This window comes from Equus caballus, chromosome X (assembly GCF_041296265.1).
Source record: "Equus caballus isolate H_3958 breed thoroughbred chromosome X, TB-T2T, whole genome shotgun sequence".
Taxonomy (NCBI): Eukaryota; Metazoa; Chordata; class Mammalia; order Perissodactyla; family Equidae; genus Equus; species Equus caballus.
In genome coordinates this window covers 135,440,963-135,457,606 of record NC_091715.1, presented here as the reverse complement: position 1 = coordinate 135,457,606, position 16,644 = coordinate 135,440,963, and positions in this window count along the sequence as shown.

The following is a 16,644-nucleotide window of genomic DNA, read 5'->3' as shown; positions in this document are numbered from 1 at the left end:
GTATTGTTTTTACCCTGATTTGATTATTAGTCTTAGGTTAGTTTATAAGACAAAAATCAAGTAAAGCTATAAGAGCTAATGTAACTCACAGGAACTGTTTTAATGACTTTTGTTTGCTTTTAATAACATCAAGGTATTAGAGAGAATTTATTAAATGCCATTTTTATGAAAGAATTAATAAAATTGTTTGCTACAATGGTATTTCTGAAGCCACAGTTTGTTAAATATATTTATCTTTCCATTATTTTTCAGAAGAAATAAAGTGGTAACCAAACATCTTTTCACCTAGATTTTAGGGTAAGACAAGAGCTCTAGAATACTGTTTGTGTTCAACTTAATTGCTAAATCTATGTTCAGAGGTGCTTTGTTTTCAAACATCTTTGCAATCTGTGTTCCTTTCCACTGGCAGCCTCTTTGGAGAAGAGTTAGACAGTGCCAAGGTCAACATGCTTGGATTCTTGCCGATTCCTGTTCATCAGTTGGAATCTGACATAACTGCAGATAAGGAAATATTAATATTCAGTCTTAACTATCTATTCAAATATTTCTAGAAAAACTTCAGGACCTCTATAATCTATGGCCAGCTTGACTGGTTATGGAGTAGATTGTGATTTTTAATTGGTTCCTCCAAAGATGACCAAAATCATCAATCCATAACTATACCAGAGTTGTTATGGTTGAGAAAAGTGAACCAATTGCATTTTGGTTAATATGAGGGCAGTAAAGATTATATACAGACTGTATCAACCAATAAAGTAGATTTAAGGTATGTTTCCTTATGGGAAGAGATTTAAAGAGAGAGGGAAATGGAGAATATAAATTAAGATTGTTGTGGTCTTATGTCTATACCTAACTATGCTGAAGGTGTGAACAATATAGATGGCACATACGTGTACTTTTGGACTAAATGTTTTGTGTATCACAGGATATACATCACATGATTATGTGACTTATTTTAGTTGGTTATGAGTACTGAGCACAGGGCTTTGGGTCCCAGCCACTCAGTTATGTAGACAAGTGCATCAAATGAAGGTTTGGCTTCATTTCCAGCCCTCATTCAATTAGTCACCATGGTAAGATGGACTGAACTAAAATATCTTGTTTGTGGTTTCACTTACCGGAACTAACTGGTGACATATATTTAGTTCACCTGATAATTCTTAACCCTCAATTTTAGATTTCTTGGGGACTCTTTCCTTTGTTAAATTAAAAGCAAATGGGTGGTTATATGATTTTTTTTAGAACAATCCCAGTTACTCCTCTGATAGCTTCTCATTGCTTTTCTTTTTTTTGAAAGACTGGCCCTGAGCTAATATCTATTGCCAATCTTCCTCTTTCTTTTTCTCTTCAAAGTCCCCCAGTACATCCTAGTTGTAGGTCCTTGTAGTTCTTCCACGTGGTATGCCACCTCAGCATGGCTTGATGAGCGGTGTTAGGTCTGTTCCCAGCATCGGAACCAGCAAACCCTGGGCCACCAAAGCAGAGCGAGCAAACCTAACCACTTGGCCATGGGGCCAGCCCCCTCAATGGATGTTAATAACTTATTTTGTACAAAACTGCCCTTAATCTAATTTTGAATTTCATTTTGTTTTAGTTTCCAGTGATTGATAACATTCCATTTTAGAAGGGGAAATCAAGGAAAGCAAACTGTGTTATCTATCTTATATGAAATACTATGACATTTTAATTTTTAAAGATTACTTTTCACCTGTTGTTCCTATGTCTACAGAGGGAAAAATGAAGAGGGGTTCTGGGACAACTACTTGAATACTTTGAGCCAAATAATTGCTATTGAGAATAAAATGATTCAATTTTTTTATTAAATCATGATTACCAGATCCACTGACTATGGAACCCAGGGCCAGCAAAGAATTACTCAGCCTTCCACCTTAGTTTGCTTTCGTAGATGCTGGTTAAATAGAAATTCTGGTGCTTTCGATAATACATCAAAAATGAGAAATTACTTGTTTAACTTAAAAAGCTCATGAATAAGGCCTTCAGAGAGATGATATGAATATGTAGTGAAAGAGTATACAATATAAATTTCAAATTAGCCATTGGAAGGAAATAGTCTTCTAAAGTTCCTGAACAATAGATTTCTCTTAGTTGGCACCTCACAAATACTAGATCATGTCATTGCTGCTGGTTAACAGCCTGAGGAAGCCGTGTTGTGCAGTGGACACTGCTCATGGAAGCCTTTGAAAATCACAGTAGGCTCTGTTCTCCCTACTAAGAATTGCAATGTATATTTCCATCATTGTTCCGTGTAAACTGAACCATTGTGGTAAAATTCTGGAGTTGATATTCAGTAATTTTAATGCTGTTTTCACTAATAAAAGTCTTATAGGTCATATTTGTAGCCATTCAGTGTGTTTATTAGTGTGAAATTAGTGAAGTTCAGCATCAAAAAGAAATGCAAATATTCTGTTTTTTACCTAATGCAATTGTTCTATTAGTTTCCACAGTAGGCCAGATGTACCTACGTACCTACACACACACTCTCTCACACACACACACACAGAGGAATATCCACAAATAATGAATTATTTAGTTGATGTAAACAAACAAAATTTCTGCTTTGACTACCTAGATCTTTCGAATAAAAGTACGTGTTGGGGTCCAAATTATAGTTGTCCTGCTTTGTGCTTCAATTTAAATTGAAACTTGACCACTGCATCATGTATAGTAAAAGTTAGGCCCAGTTTGTCTCCCAGGACTTCTGTAGATTTCAGTAATGTCTGCTGTCTTGAGATTTGGTTTTGATTTTCCTTATTTTTTTAACTTGATGTATAGTGCAGTATGTAATTCCCAGGTAGCTAACCATGGTGGAAATCAAGGCTGCTGCTCCCTTTCAAAATATTATTTAGAGAACCATAGAGGGACATCTAGATCAAAAATAAAGAAGCCCACGGGAAGGATTTGATCAGAAATTATTATAACATGGAGGTATAAAAAGAAAAAAAGGAAGAAAAAGTAGGTAAATTACTGCCTAAAGAGCTCTGTACCTGAGTTGAGGTCAGGGAGGATAAGGGCAAAGGAGCATTATGAGGAAAAAAAAATGTTTCGTTATCAGGTAAAACTCAGAGTCTGATAACTGAACAAGAATCATGGTAAAATATGTCAAATCTTACACTTTTCTCCTTATTCTCTCTCTGCTTTATTTCTTTTAAACACAACACTAATAATTCATATGCTTGTAAAGAATTCACTGGTCAATTAAAACAACTAGTTACTTTTTCAGCCCCCATGGAATTTTCTCCTGGATGACTGACAGCATGGATTGACTGTCAGGGCCTCCTGATACAGCTCTAGGTGTAAAAAAATGATAAGTAGTGTTTGTGTTTAATGAGAATAGGAGGTGAAACATGCATATTGCTTATAATGAATTTTGATAGGGAGCAAAATAAGTTGATACAAACATCTGGGTTCCTAATCTTGTGGTAAAAGCTGCTAGGCCTTTTGGTTTGTTTTCAGAAATTGTATTTCAATACAAATTACCAAGTGCATATTTCAGAAGCCATTTCCTGCAAGAACCCCCCCAGGAAGCCATGTCTCTGCCATGGGTCCCCTTGCTCCATAGCAGGATGTGTCACATTTGCCAAGTCCTCTCTGCTGGAAATTCTTCTCTTCTGGTGCTATGAGCAGGCAACGTCATCCATGGCACAGACTAGCTTAGAGAGATTTTTTTCAGTGTTGTTTGGTCGTTAGTGGCAGTACACACAAAAAAACCTAGGATTCTGTGTCCAAGCATATATTTGCCGTTGTAATGTTACCACAACTAGACAGCATGTCAGTTGTATATATATTCCATATGGGTATTATTTTTTTTTATTTACCAGTTATCTTTCAGTCCACAACAGCTACTACTTGTTTTATTCATAGCTCTCCTTCAAGGTGGAAGGCAATCTCCACCCTGGAAACTCACAGTTATGTATAGAAAGAATCATCATATTTCTATCTGCTCATTTCCTTCTATAACTTCAAGAAGTATAGAAAATTTAGTAAGTGATTGATTTAAAAGGAAGTCCTGCTGACACAAAAATAATTATAAGAAGATAGAGTGAGTTGTCAGGAAGAAAGTCAACTTTAGGAAGGTTTTCTTGTGTTTTCGATTTCCTTGCATTGGAACTGGAGTGCAAGACTTTACTCCTGAGCTGGTCTGAAGGAAAACGCATTTCACTCCACAGTCCCTGCAATAACCAAAGAAGTATATTGTTGCTGACATGTGGGCAGGTTTACCATGTGTTGCCATAAACATGGCTGTTATTTTCTCCTTGCATTCTATTTCAGAAAATATTCATTTGCTCAGATTTGGCACAGCTGCTGAAATGCTGCTGTATCAATTCTCACCATGAAAATTTACAAAGCTTTTTTTTTCTATGTGTAACTAGGTAGTTACACAGAAATGTGTATTGGAAACAAGATAAAACCATCGGGATTAAGAAGAGAACGAGTGTGTCCTTAGGAAAAGAAACTTTTAAGGGAGACAAAACACAGGCATTTTATTAAAATTAATTTGAATTAATTCTTAATTCTATGAACTAATGTTTTGGAGGCTTCAATATGTTCATTATAAGGGAAGTAAGACTCAGTTCATAGACAGCATTTCCATTCTCTGTACAGTCATCTGGGTTGCCTAGACTGTGCTGCAGTGTAGAATGTGTTAGCACTAACTTGGTTATTTAATCCCAAATGCATATCTGATTTCAGCTGCTGATTTGCATATAAATGCATTGGAGAAGCCCAGTTTCTAACATAATGTTCTTACTATAGCAAAGTGAGACTGAACTAAATAGTTTTTACTCCATCTTAAAGGTGATCAGAGTAGGGTGAAACTAACAGCCTGTGGATGAATAGTCATCTTCAATGTTTAAGAGCCATCACAGGAAGAGGAGATTATACATATTCATTCAATTTCCAAATCAGATCATTTAACCCCAGTTTCTTTCCTTTTGGAAGAGCACCTAGGGCTGGAGAAGGAATGTGACTTGCCCAAGGTCAAATAATATGAAGGCCAATCTGGTCTACAAGCTGATTCTCCTGTCTCACAGGATGATGCTGTTTCCATTACACTGTTCTACTTGGAAGTTCCAGAGCAGAGAATGAGGATTTGTGGGCGAGGCTTCAGGGAAACATTCCAATGTAGCATAAGGACATTTTCCGTAAGGTTTTGTAGCAGCCCATAACTGGAAAGAGCTAGATTCCAAAATACAGAGTTCTTTATCCATGGAAGTGTCCAAAGTGAGAATGCTGACAATGAGGATGGACATTATTCAAGAAAATTTATTTGAATGCAAGCTTGGACTAGATGATCTTGGAGGACATTTCTGATGCTAACATTCTAGGATTCTCTAGTTTATACGCTAAAGTCATTTATCAAGCAAATCAAAACAGTCAAATATGCATTTTTTCCCAAACATTCAAATACACAATCTGTAGTAGTTTAATTACTAATGGATAATATCTGCTAGGTACTAGAATAACAAATCAATAACCCAAAATACCAGTTATATGTTAAGCATCATTTTAGAAGAGACAGAGTAAAATTCTCTCTAATTTTTAGATTTTCATTTTGGGTCAGAATTCTAAAAATAATAGTTTCTGATGTTTAATTTTTTTACAAAGGAAAAAACCAACCTCCTTTGTGTATTGCACTGAAGATGGCACTCTAGTAACGACCTCACACTAGAAATTACAAGGTGAGCCTATATTTATTGTTTCGATCCTACATTTTAATTTTGTGGTTATTTTTTGAGCTTGGCAAATGGAACACAAAGGTTAGTTTATTGTAATATCATCTTCTCTAATTGGAGTTGGGTCTGTTTCTTTTATTACTTACCCTCAATTAGATAGAATTTAAATTTATTCCAGAGAATTTTAGTTCATGTTATAGCTCAACAGACCATCTTAAGAATAGCAGCTACAAATTGTCTGAACTGTAAAAAAATACTCTCAGAAATTCTTATTTGAATGTGATTCCATTGAGACAGAAAGTTTTCTTTAAAAAAAAAGGGGATAAAAAAACTTTCAGAACTTAAGGGTTTCTGGTTGTTTATTTTGAGTGTTGTTAGTTTTTAAAGATTTTGAATACATTCAACATCACTCTGAAATGCAATTCTGAGTTTGTCTTTATTCAATACCATTAACCAGAGTCCCCTCAAAAGTGGCTATTGGCCATTCACTGACCCCTTTAATCACAGAGTCTTCCTTCAGGTACTAGTTAGTAACATTCAAAATTTGCAATTTTACACTTTGAAGTCAGACTTCACTTCTAGTCACAGTGTTAGATGTATAAATAACTTCTGCCTAATTAATTTTATATGTAAGTAGAGAAGAATAGAAGGGAATAAAAATATTTAGTTTGATTTGTTGCTGACATATTAAGATGTCTATCAGAGCAAGGCATATTGACCCTCCAGCCTCCCTGCTCTCAATCTGCATGCTCACTGATGCCACTGCTTCACCCTACCTGCTGCCCCTGCAGCCCCAGAGCTCCTCACTCAGACATCCTCTTTTGTGACAGTGGCCATCTGCTTCAAGAATAACCTCCCTAGCACTATTAAAACTCTGATTCTGTTTGATGTTTTTCTTTCTACCTGATTCACATTCAGATACCAAATTCACATGCAGCTAATTCACATGCATATTAGTATGCCTGTACTCTCAGAGGTATTTGCATTTTGAAGAGAATATTGAGAGTTAGAGAAGGAGACCATGTTAGTAGAACAAATGGCGGCATTTCAGGCCTGCGACAAGCAATGGACTACGAAGCCTCCCTTGTTATCCTTCAGTCATACCATGTGTAAAGTTGGTGCAGCTGAGACCAATCAGAACTAGGAGCCTTGGGGCCGGCCTGGTGGCGCAGCGGTTAAGTTCGCATAGTCTGCTTCTCCGAGGCCCGGGTTCGCTGGTTCGGATCCTGGGTGGGGACATGGCACTGCTTGGCAAAAGCCATGCTGTGACAGGCGTCCCACATATACAGTAGAAGAAGATGGGCATGGATGTTAGCTCAGTGCCAGTCTTCCTCAGCAAAAAGAGGAGGATTGGTAGTAGTCAACTCAGGGTTAATCTTCCTCAAAAAAAAAAAAGAAAAAAGAACTAGGAGCCTGACTTAAACCTACTCTTCTAAATTCCCACGTTAGGTCTCCTAACGTGCTTTCATTTATTCAACCTTATTCATGTTGGAGTGGAGAGAAGGGGAAATCAGTTACCGAAAGCTCTGGTGTGGAAATGCCATTTAAATTAAAACCCTGAAGGGTGGTTCAGAGTTCAAATTACTTGTTGAAGGGTGGGGTTGGAGAAGGGCATTTGAAGCTGAGGGAACAACATGGGCTAAGACCCCAATGTGGGAATGAGCTCATTATGTAGTACGGTTGAGACAGGCAGGGGCTAGACCAGGCGTTGGCAGACTTGTTCTGCATAGGGCCAGATAGCAAATACTTAAGGCTCTGTGGGCCATATAGTCTTTGTTACAACTAGTCAGCTCTGCCATTGTAGCATGAAAGTAGCCATAGATAATAAGTAAACAAATGGATGTGGCTGTGTTCCAATAAAACTTCAGGGGCCGGCCTAGTGGCGCAGCGGTTAAGTTTGCATGTTCCGCTTCTGCGCAGCCCAGGGTTTGCTGGTTCGGATCCCGGGTGCAGACACGGCACCACTTGGCAAAAGCCATGCTGTGGTAGGCATCCCACATATAAAGTAGAAGAAGATGGGCACGTGTGTTAGCTCAGGGCCAGTCTTCCTCAGCAAAAAGAGAAGGATTGGCAGTAGTTAGCTCAGGGCTAATCTTCCTCAAAAAAAAAAAAAAAAACTTCATTAACAAAACAGGTGGTGAAACGAATTTGGTCCATAGGCCATAGGTGCCGACCCGAGGCTAGATTGTGAAGGGCCTGGTAGGATTCTGACTGACTACCAGATGCTTTGGGAAGTAAATGAAGGTTTTAAAAAGCACTGAGGTGACATGATTAGGTTTATTTAGGACAGACTTCTGTTATACTGAGGCTGAACTAGTGAAAGTGAGGAACAGAGTACAAATGTGGTAACCAGTAAGGAAGCTCTTGCAGTAGTACTGAAAAAAGATGAAGGTGATCTAAGCTGTTAAAGAGGAAGGAATTATATGGCTGTGAACTATATTTTGAATGTAGACCCTGCAGGCCTTGCCAATAGACTGGATATGCAAGTGAAGGGGGACGAGAGTCAAGGAGGATTCTCAGAGTTTTCTGCCATGAGCAACTGGCCTGATAAAGATGCCATTCAGTGAGATGAGGAATTCTGGGGGAGAGGTGGCTGTGGAGGGTAGATGTCAAGAAGGTAAGAGTTTCATTTTGGACATATTAAATTTGAAATGGCTAGAAGTCTTTAAGTTGTCGGACAAGTGGCTGACTTTGTCCAACAAGAGCTCTGAGGGGCAGCTTAGACCAGAGACAGAATTGAGATTTGTCATCATTGACCCTGAAGGTCATAGAAGGAGGCCACAGAATGAGAAAACAAGGCCCAGCAATGAGTGCAGGTGCTTTACAGCTTTGTTTTTTAGTGTTATCTGTGCACTAACTGTATCAGAATCACCTGAGGTAGCTGTTAAAATCTGAGATGTAAAAAAGAGAAATCAGAACCAGACAGCTAGAGGGAAAACCAGGAGGCTGTGGAGTTCTGGGAGCAAAGAGAAAAGAATGTTACAAGAAGGATGGAGTGACCTACCATGTGAGTGTTGCTGAGAGACATCAGTGCTATCTCACCAGGCTTTTCTGGTACCAGTCCCACTTGGATTGCATCCAAGACAGATGTCAGAACAGCTGTGGGGCGCCATGCCCACAGCAGAAGACAGAATCACAAACAGAAACTCCACAGATGGAGATGGTCTGAGAAATGAGACAAGAATCAGGACCAGAATACTGGGCAAAGTGGAAGCAAAAGATCAGTGCAAGGAAGACTTCAGGATTCCAGAGGGGAGGCATGGAAACAGCAAAGCCAGAAGCAGGGTCACATCCAGAGCAGGAAGTCAAAATGAGCACCTAGAGCCAGCACCATAGGGCATTAGAGGTGGGCCGTGATAGAAGGTCCCCAAACTCCAGCACTTATTGAGAGGCGTTATGCCCAGTGGTGCTGCCACAGAGGGATGAGGAGCAAATAGGGGAATCATGGAGCTTCAGCTGTTTGCTGTTGGCTTTGAATTGGAGCAAACTCTGCCAGGAAAACTGCACCCACACCCTTCCCCACCACAGCAACATTTCCTTAATAGAGTGTCTTCTTTAAATTCAAGTTAATACCTGTCCACTGAGTGCCTACTCTGTATCTTCTCTGGGTTGAGTCCTGGAGGATATGGAAGAGTTGGACCAACTCCCAGTCTCCATGGAGATCACAACCTAGTAAAGGAGGCAGGTATGAAAATGACTAAATAACTAGAATATCACATCCTCAATACTATAATACAAAGACAATGTGCTATAGGAAGAAGTGTTCAGCTATGGGGAGCAAGGAAGACGTTGTGGTGAAGGTACCATTTGACATTAACTTTAAAGGATGGATTGGATTTTGATAGAAAAGAGCAAAGTTCCAGCTGATAAAACTGTTCACGTAAAGGCAAGAGGGTTGGGAGAGCCTGATGTTCTCAAGGTACTGAGTGGTTCAGTGTGGCTGGAGCAGTTAGAGATACCCGTCAGGAGGCCTCTAACTGTTTACCTGCCATTTCCACCTGGAAGGCTTATAGCTACCTCAAGCTCAATATGTGTCAGACTGATCTTATCATTCTCCCTGCACAATATGTTCTTCCAGTCTTTGCCATCTTGGTGGCCAGCCTTTCGGCTACCCGGTTACTCCAGCTAGAATCCTGGGCATCATCCTGAGTCCCTGTCGTTCACTACGCATCAGCGAGGTTTGGGGATTCTCAAACAGTTCTGTCCTTTACACCCCCTTGCGACCATAATGGTCCAGGCCTCCAGCCATTATCACTACCCTGGACCTCTACTGAAGCCTCCTGGCTGCTCTCCCACCCCTACCTGCTTCCATGCCTTCCCATCGATTTTCCACACAAGATCAGCCACAATTATCTTAAACTTCAAGTCACACTCAGATCCCTTCAGTAACTTCCCATTGCATTTAGGATAAGATAAAAATAGCTAAAATCATTCTCATTTTTGAGTGTTTATTACATGCCAGTCACTGTTCTAGGCACTTAGCATGTGCCATCTAAATTAATTATTATAACAATTTTGTGTTGTAGGCACCACTAATATCCCCAATTTACAGATGAAGAAGAGGAGGCAAAGGGAAATTTTAAAAACTTGCCATGGCTTACTCAGCAGTAAGTACCAGAGCTGTAAAACAGACCCAGAAATTCTGGCTACAGATCCCTGACTTTGCTTTACTGTATTACATGGCTTCTACAAAATGTAAACTCTTTACTGTGCATGGTCAGCATACCCAGCACGGCCAGGTCTCTGCTTGTCTTCTGTAGCCTTACCTCATGCCACTGTTACTCGTTCTTCCTTAATATTCTGTGTGGCACACTGAACTAAATGGCTGCAATTATCCTCAGGCTTTTGAACATGCAGCTGCATCCCTCTGCCTAAACCACCCTTTGCTCTTCTCTTTGCTGGGTGGACTTCTATTCTCGTCTTAGATTTCAGCTTACCACTGGCCTCAGGAAGCCCCTCCTGTACATTCCCTGTGCTAACCCCTATTTCAGCACTTGCACCTTGCATCAAAATTGGACGTTTTGTTATATGTCTCTCCAGGTAAAAGAAGAGCTCCTGAAATCCAGGATCCATCTTCTGTTCATCATATATCCCCAATGCTTAGCATAGTACCTGGTACCTAGTTGGTGGTGAACAAATATTTATTGAATCAATAAACACAGTAATGTGTATGAAAGCAGATGAAGTATGAGAGAGGTAGTTTGGAGTGAAATTATTGAAGGCTTTGGATTCCCTGATAAGATATTTGTATTTTATTCTGCAGGCAATGGGGAGCCATTGAAGATTTTTGAGAAATGAGAGACATAAACTGAACTTTTTATTTTAGGAAGATAAGTCTCATACTCTGGAGATTGCAGAGACAATTTTGAAGACAAGGAGATAATTAGGATGTTATTAAGATAATTACAAAATTAAGGTATCAGTTTTTGCTGCATAAAAAAGTACCTCATAACTCAGCAGCATACATCATGAGTCAGCTAGGGTGGCTCTGCTTCAGGCTATGGGTCTGTGGGTCGGCTACAGAGGTTCTGCTGTAGACTGTTAGTGTGTGAGTTGGCTGATGTAGGCTGATCTAGGCTGGCTTGTCTCCAGTCTGATGGTTCAGTTTTGTCTTCTTCATGTGTCTCTCATTCTTCTGGGACCAGCTGGTCACCCAGGGGAAGCTCTCCTCACAGCAGTGTCAGAAGATCAAAAGGGCAAGCCCAACCACACAAGTGCATATCAAGCCCCTGCTTGCATCATATCGTTGAACATAGCAGGTATACAGGCAAGCCCAACATCAAAGGAGCATGGAAAAATACTCCTACTATGGAGGTTAAAGGGGAGGGAGTGATTATTTGCTAAACAATAATCTAATCTACCACTGATGATATTGCTATAGTCTAGATCAGTCGTTTTCAACTGGGGAGTGAGGAGGCATACCCTGCCTGAGCCGTGTGCTCGTGGAAAAGAGTGATGGTTAAGAAATAACTCCTTGACCCTTTTGTGCTCCGTGAAACGGCTTACTATCAAGAACCATTCTTCTTCATATGACTTAGCTCAGCCTCCCCAAAAATCCCCTTGAATATCTATGACAAAGCCAGACACAAATCCTTCAAATTCCCATCCTTTTTTTCATAAATGATTAGCCGAAATATTTGTCCCTGCTGATAAATCAGAACAAAATGCCCACTAACTGCACTGATTCAGTTTTGTCAGGCTTCTCTTCTTTCCTCAGGCATCTGAACTTTCACCAAGCCTCAGCCTGAACCAGCATACAACCCCTCTTTAAAGCCTCCTCTTGAGGGTCAAACATTCTCTGACCTTCCATCCCATCACGCCACCCTTGCTCATACCACTTCTCCACACCCAGTTCTCTCTAGCTTTGTTGATTCTTCCCTGTAAGAGAAAAGCCCTCTATGCCCAACCATTGAGACATTTACAAATCTCCTGGTCAAAGCCTTCTCTCTATTGCGATAGCTCCCCTCTCTGTATTGCAATTCTCCCTTTCCACCTACATGCAATAATTGTTTCCTATCAATTCTCTCCTTACCTAAGTTCAGATTTGTTTTTGTATTTGACGTGCTCCACTAGATTTTGCTTTTCTTAAGGACAGGACCATATATGACTCAACTGTGTACCCCCTGTGCCCAACACCAGGCTTGCCAGTGTAAGTAGGCATTGTTGTATATTAGCTGAATGAACACAAGAATGAAGAAATACTACATGCCAGGTGCTGAGGTCTATGCTTGGCAAAACAAAGGAGAGAAAGACCTATTCCTTCCTTCAAAGATCCTACAAAAGTCAGATAGCTCATTCCAGCAACATTTCTCTTACACAGAAATTTGGCATGGTTTAGGCAAAAGTCTTACTATGCAGCTATACCACAGAATTAGACTAAATCATGCTTTGGCCTGTATTTCTGGCTATTTATCTCCAATCTAAATTAGAAAGGACTGAAATCGAGGTGTTTCTCCATCAAGTGCAAGAGTCTGTATTTCCTTTTAGCTCGGCAAAGCCCTTGAGGGAGTTTGGGGTTCTTGTTGTTAAAACCTTGAAAGCTGGGCAGGTGGTGCATTACTCCTACTTCTATTAGTGGGTGTACTCTGCTAAGCACAAAAGAAGCTTTTGTTGCTGGGATTTGTGTTGTTCTAATTCTTTGCAGGCATCTTAGAGATGAAAGAATTGAGCATTGCAGATTGTTAAAAACATCTCTCAAATATTCCATTCAAGGCAAAGTCTCTGCACCCTCCTAGCAATTTGTATATGGGATCTTTCCGTTTTCCAGTTCACCCTAGCCCCTGGTTTCAGCTGATAGGGAGGGTGTCCTTTTGTTTCTTTGCCTCTCTTTCCTGTTTTTCCTCCTTCTCTACAAGGAAGAGATGGTTTCCATTTTCTTTTTGTGCATGTCTGCTGTGCTGTTTGAGGAAGGATGGTCTTGGTGAGCTGTCACCTTTCTGTGAACAGAGCTCACATTTGGAGTGTGGCTCTGGTGTTCGTCTTGGAAATAAAGCAGCAGACTGTGTGGTCTACTCAGTTGCATTTGGATCTCAATAATTAGAACCCCATATATAAAATATCAACAAAGTGAGGAGAAGGAGCCTACTCTCTCTAACTTGAAGCTGAGTTTCCATTTAGGCCTCCACTGGAACCAAAATAAAACTGGCAAGAAACGCCACTCTTTTTAAGGAAGACTCACTGTCTACCCCATCCTTCTCCCCATGGCGCTTCTGTTCCTAGAGGTGCAGTTGATCACATTCCATGGGAAGTGGATTTGGGGAGGAAGGGCCCCCGTAGATGATTCCCTACTCCATGAGGATGCACCAGAGAAAGGCAGAAGCCCTAGTCTCAAATGCAAAGTGGTAAGGAGGCAGCCTGGTTTAGGATCTCAAACTATAATGACAAGTGAGAGGAAGGCTCTGGATACATTTGTTGAAGCTCCATGGTTTCACTCCTCTGAAGTTCTATATTTCTTTTTTTTTTTTCTATTTTAGTATGGAGAGAGGAGAAATAATTGCTGTGCTCTTTGTCATGTGAATTTAAAAAGAGTTGCTGAATTTTCAATGAAAATTTTTTTAAAAAGCATTCCATTATTTGTCATGTCCTGGTCAGCCATGATCGTTGTTCCTTATTACTTCCTTGTATATGTAGATTGGCCTGTCACTAATGGCAGGACTCAAAATTATTTTATAGTCATGATGCTTTCCTACACAGTAGCCCAGGAAAGGGTTGCAAACTTTTTGGAGCAGGTAGAAAGATGAAACCTAATAGGATTTTCTAGCATTAAACATCATTACCGACTTATACAGCAAAAATTGAGACATTTCATAGGGCACTTAATTTAGGTTTTCCTCATAGGGCAAAGGTCAGAAAAAGGGATAAAAATTAATTTGGAAAGAGACTGACTATAAATGAGTTGAATTAGACAAAGTCAAAGGACTCATCATCATAGAAAAATTGAATAAAAATTTTAAAAGTGGACCTTTCTTGTGTTATGTTTTTATTTTATAAATGGAATTTTTTCCTCTCACTTTCCCCACTTCCACCCTCAACTTCCATATAAATACACTAAAAAACACTCTGGACTTTCTTTGTGACCTAATATGTTCAGATCCTGTTGCTGGTTTATTTGTGTTTTCTTCTAGATTTCACTATTGGGCACAAGCATTCTGTCTACACCTGGAGCTGCTGCCATCTACCCAACAGATGTATCCCCTATGTGGGACTAGAAGACGATAATACAACACTTGAAATGTCAAGTGTGGCTAATGCCCTTCTCCATCTCGCGATCTATCTTTATTTTTCTTTCTTGCTGTCTCTCCATTGGAGTGCCACTGAAAAACAAGGGTGATTAAATGCACTAAATTGTGCAACTCGAGGAAATCCTAGCATATCAAAGAAGCAAATAGCTTCTTGGCAAATTCCCATGCCTGAGCAAAATAAACAATTTTATCAGTGCTGGTAGTCTGAGGCGGAAAAAAATATCAGCAATGTTAGAAAAGTCTAGTCTATTGGGATACTTTGCAGAGGTTAGGTAGCTCTGGCACCAAAGATTATAAATTCCGTGACACTAGAAACCAAGTTGGTTGTTCGTCTGCAGACAAAACAACTAATTGTTTGGTTTAGCTAGTCTCCTTCCTGGCCTACCAGGCAACTGCTATTAAGTACGATACAAGTTAGCAATTATTCAGCCCCACCATGGGCTCGTTCCCGGATAACTAAATTTATCTGTGTGATCTCATTCAATATTCTTAACACTTTTTGAAGTGGGTGCTATAATTAGAAGACTTTGTACCTGGAATTTTCAAAATCAGACTTGTTCTAAAATTTGCATATTATTATTATGAATATGATGACACCAAAAATTTCACTTCACTTTTTACATAACTAAAAAGTCACTAAGCGTTATCAAAGCTCCTGTGTTACTATTGATACCACCACAATTGTCATTAGGGCTCTTTGTTAAGATACTCCTATTCAGGTCTCAACTATTCAGACTGGGCTTCCTGCAATGTTTACAACCTGGCAGATCACCAGATGCCCCTTGCTCCTGGAACAAATTATTTTTCAATTATTATGATGATTTTTTTTTTTAAAATATTGTATTAAGAACACTGAACATGAGATTTACCCTCTTAGATTTTTCAGTCCAAAATAGAGTATTGTTAGCTATAGGCACTATGTTGTATGGCACATCTCTAGAATCCTACTCGTCTTGCATAACTGAAACTTTATACCTGTTGAATAACAACTCCCCATTTCCCTCTTGCCCCTGGCAATCACCATTCTCCTCTCTGCTTCTATGAGTTTCACTATTTTAGATACCTCATATGAGAGGAATCATCAATATTTTCCTTTCTGTGACTGGCTTATTTTGGTTAGCATAATATCCTCCAGGTTCATTCGCGCTATAGCATGTGACAAGATTTTCTTCTTTTTCAAGGCTGAATAATATTCCATTGCACGCATATAGCACCTTTTCTTTATCCATTCATCACATCATGGGCATTTATAGGTTGTATCCACCTCTTGGCTATTGTGAATATTGCTGCAATGAACATGGGAGTGCAGATAATTCTTCAAGATCTAGATTTCAATTCTTTTGGATAAATACTCAGAAGTAGGACTGATGTATCATAGGTAGTTCTGGTTTTAATTTTTTGATGAACCTCCATACTGTTTTCAATAGCAGTTACACCATTATGTATTCCCACCAACAGTGTACAAGCTTTCCAATTTCTCCACATCCTCACCAACACTTGTTGTCCTATGTTTTTAAAATAATAGCCATCCTAACAGGTGTGAGGTAATATCTCATTCAAGTTTTGATTTGCATTCCCATGACGATTAGTGACGGTGAGAATCTTTTTGTATGCTTGTCGGCCATCTGTATATTTCTTTGGAGAAATATCTATTCGATTCCTTAGCCAATTTTTAAATCAAGATATTAGTTTTTTTGCTATTGAATTGTAGGAGTTCCTTATATATTTTGGAAATTAACCCCTTATCATATACATGGTTTGCAAGCATTTTCTCCCATGTGATAGGCTGCCTTTTCACTCTGTTGATTGCATCCTTTGCTTTACAAAAAACTTTTTAGTTTGATGTGGTCCCACTTGTCTGTTTTTGCTTTTGTTGTTGCCTGTGCCTTTGGTGTCATATCCACGAAATCATTGCCAAGACCCATGTCATGAAGATTTTACCCTCTGTTTTCTTCTGGGTGTTTTATAGTTTCAAGTCTTACCTTTAAGTTTTTAAGCCATTTTGAGTTGATTTTTGTTTATGTTGTAAGATAAGGGCTCAATTTCATTCTTTTTCATGTGGATATCTAGTTTTCCCAACACTAGTCTTGGTACCCTTGTCAAAGATCAGTTGATCGCATATGCATGGGTTTACTTCTGAGCTCTCTATTCCACTCCATCAGTCTATATGTCTGTCTTTATGACAGTACCATACTGTTTTAATTATTGTA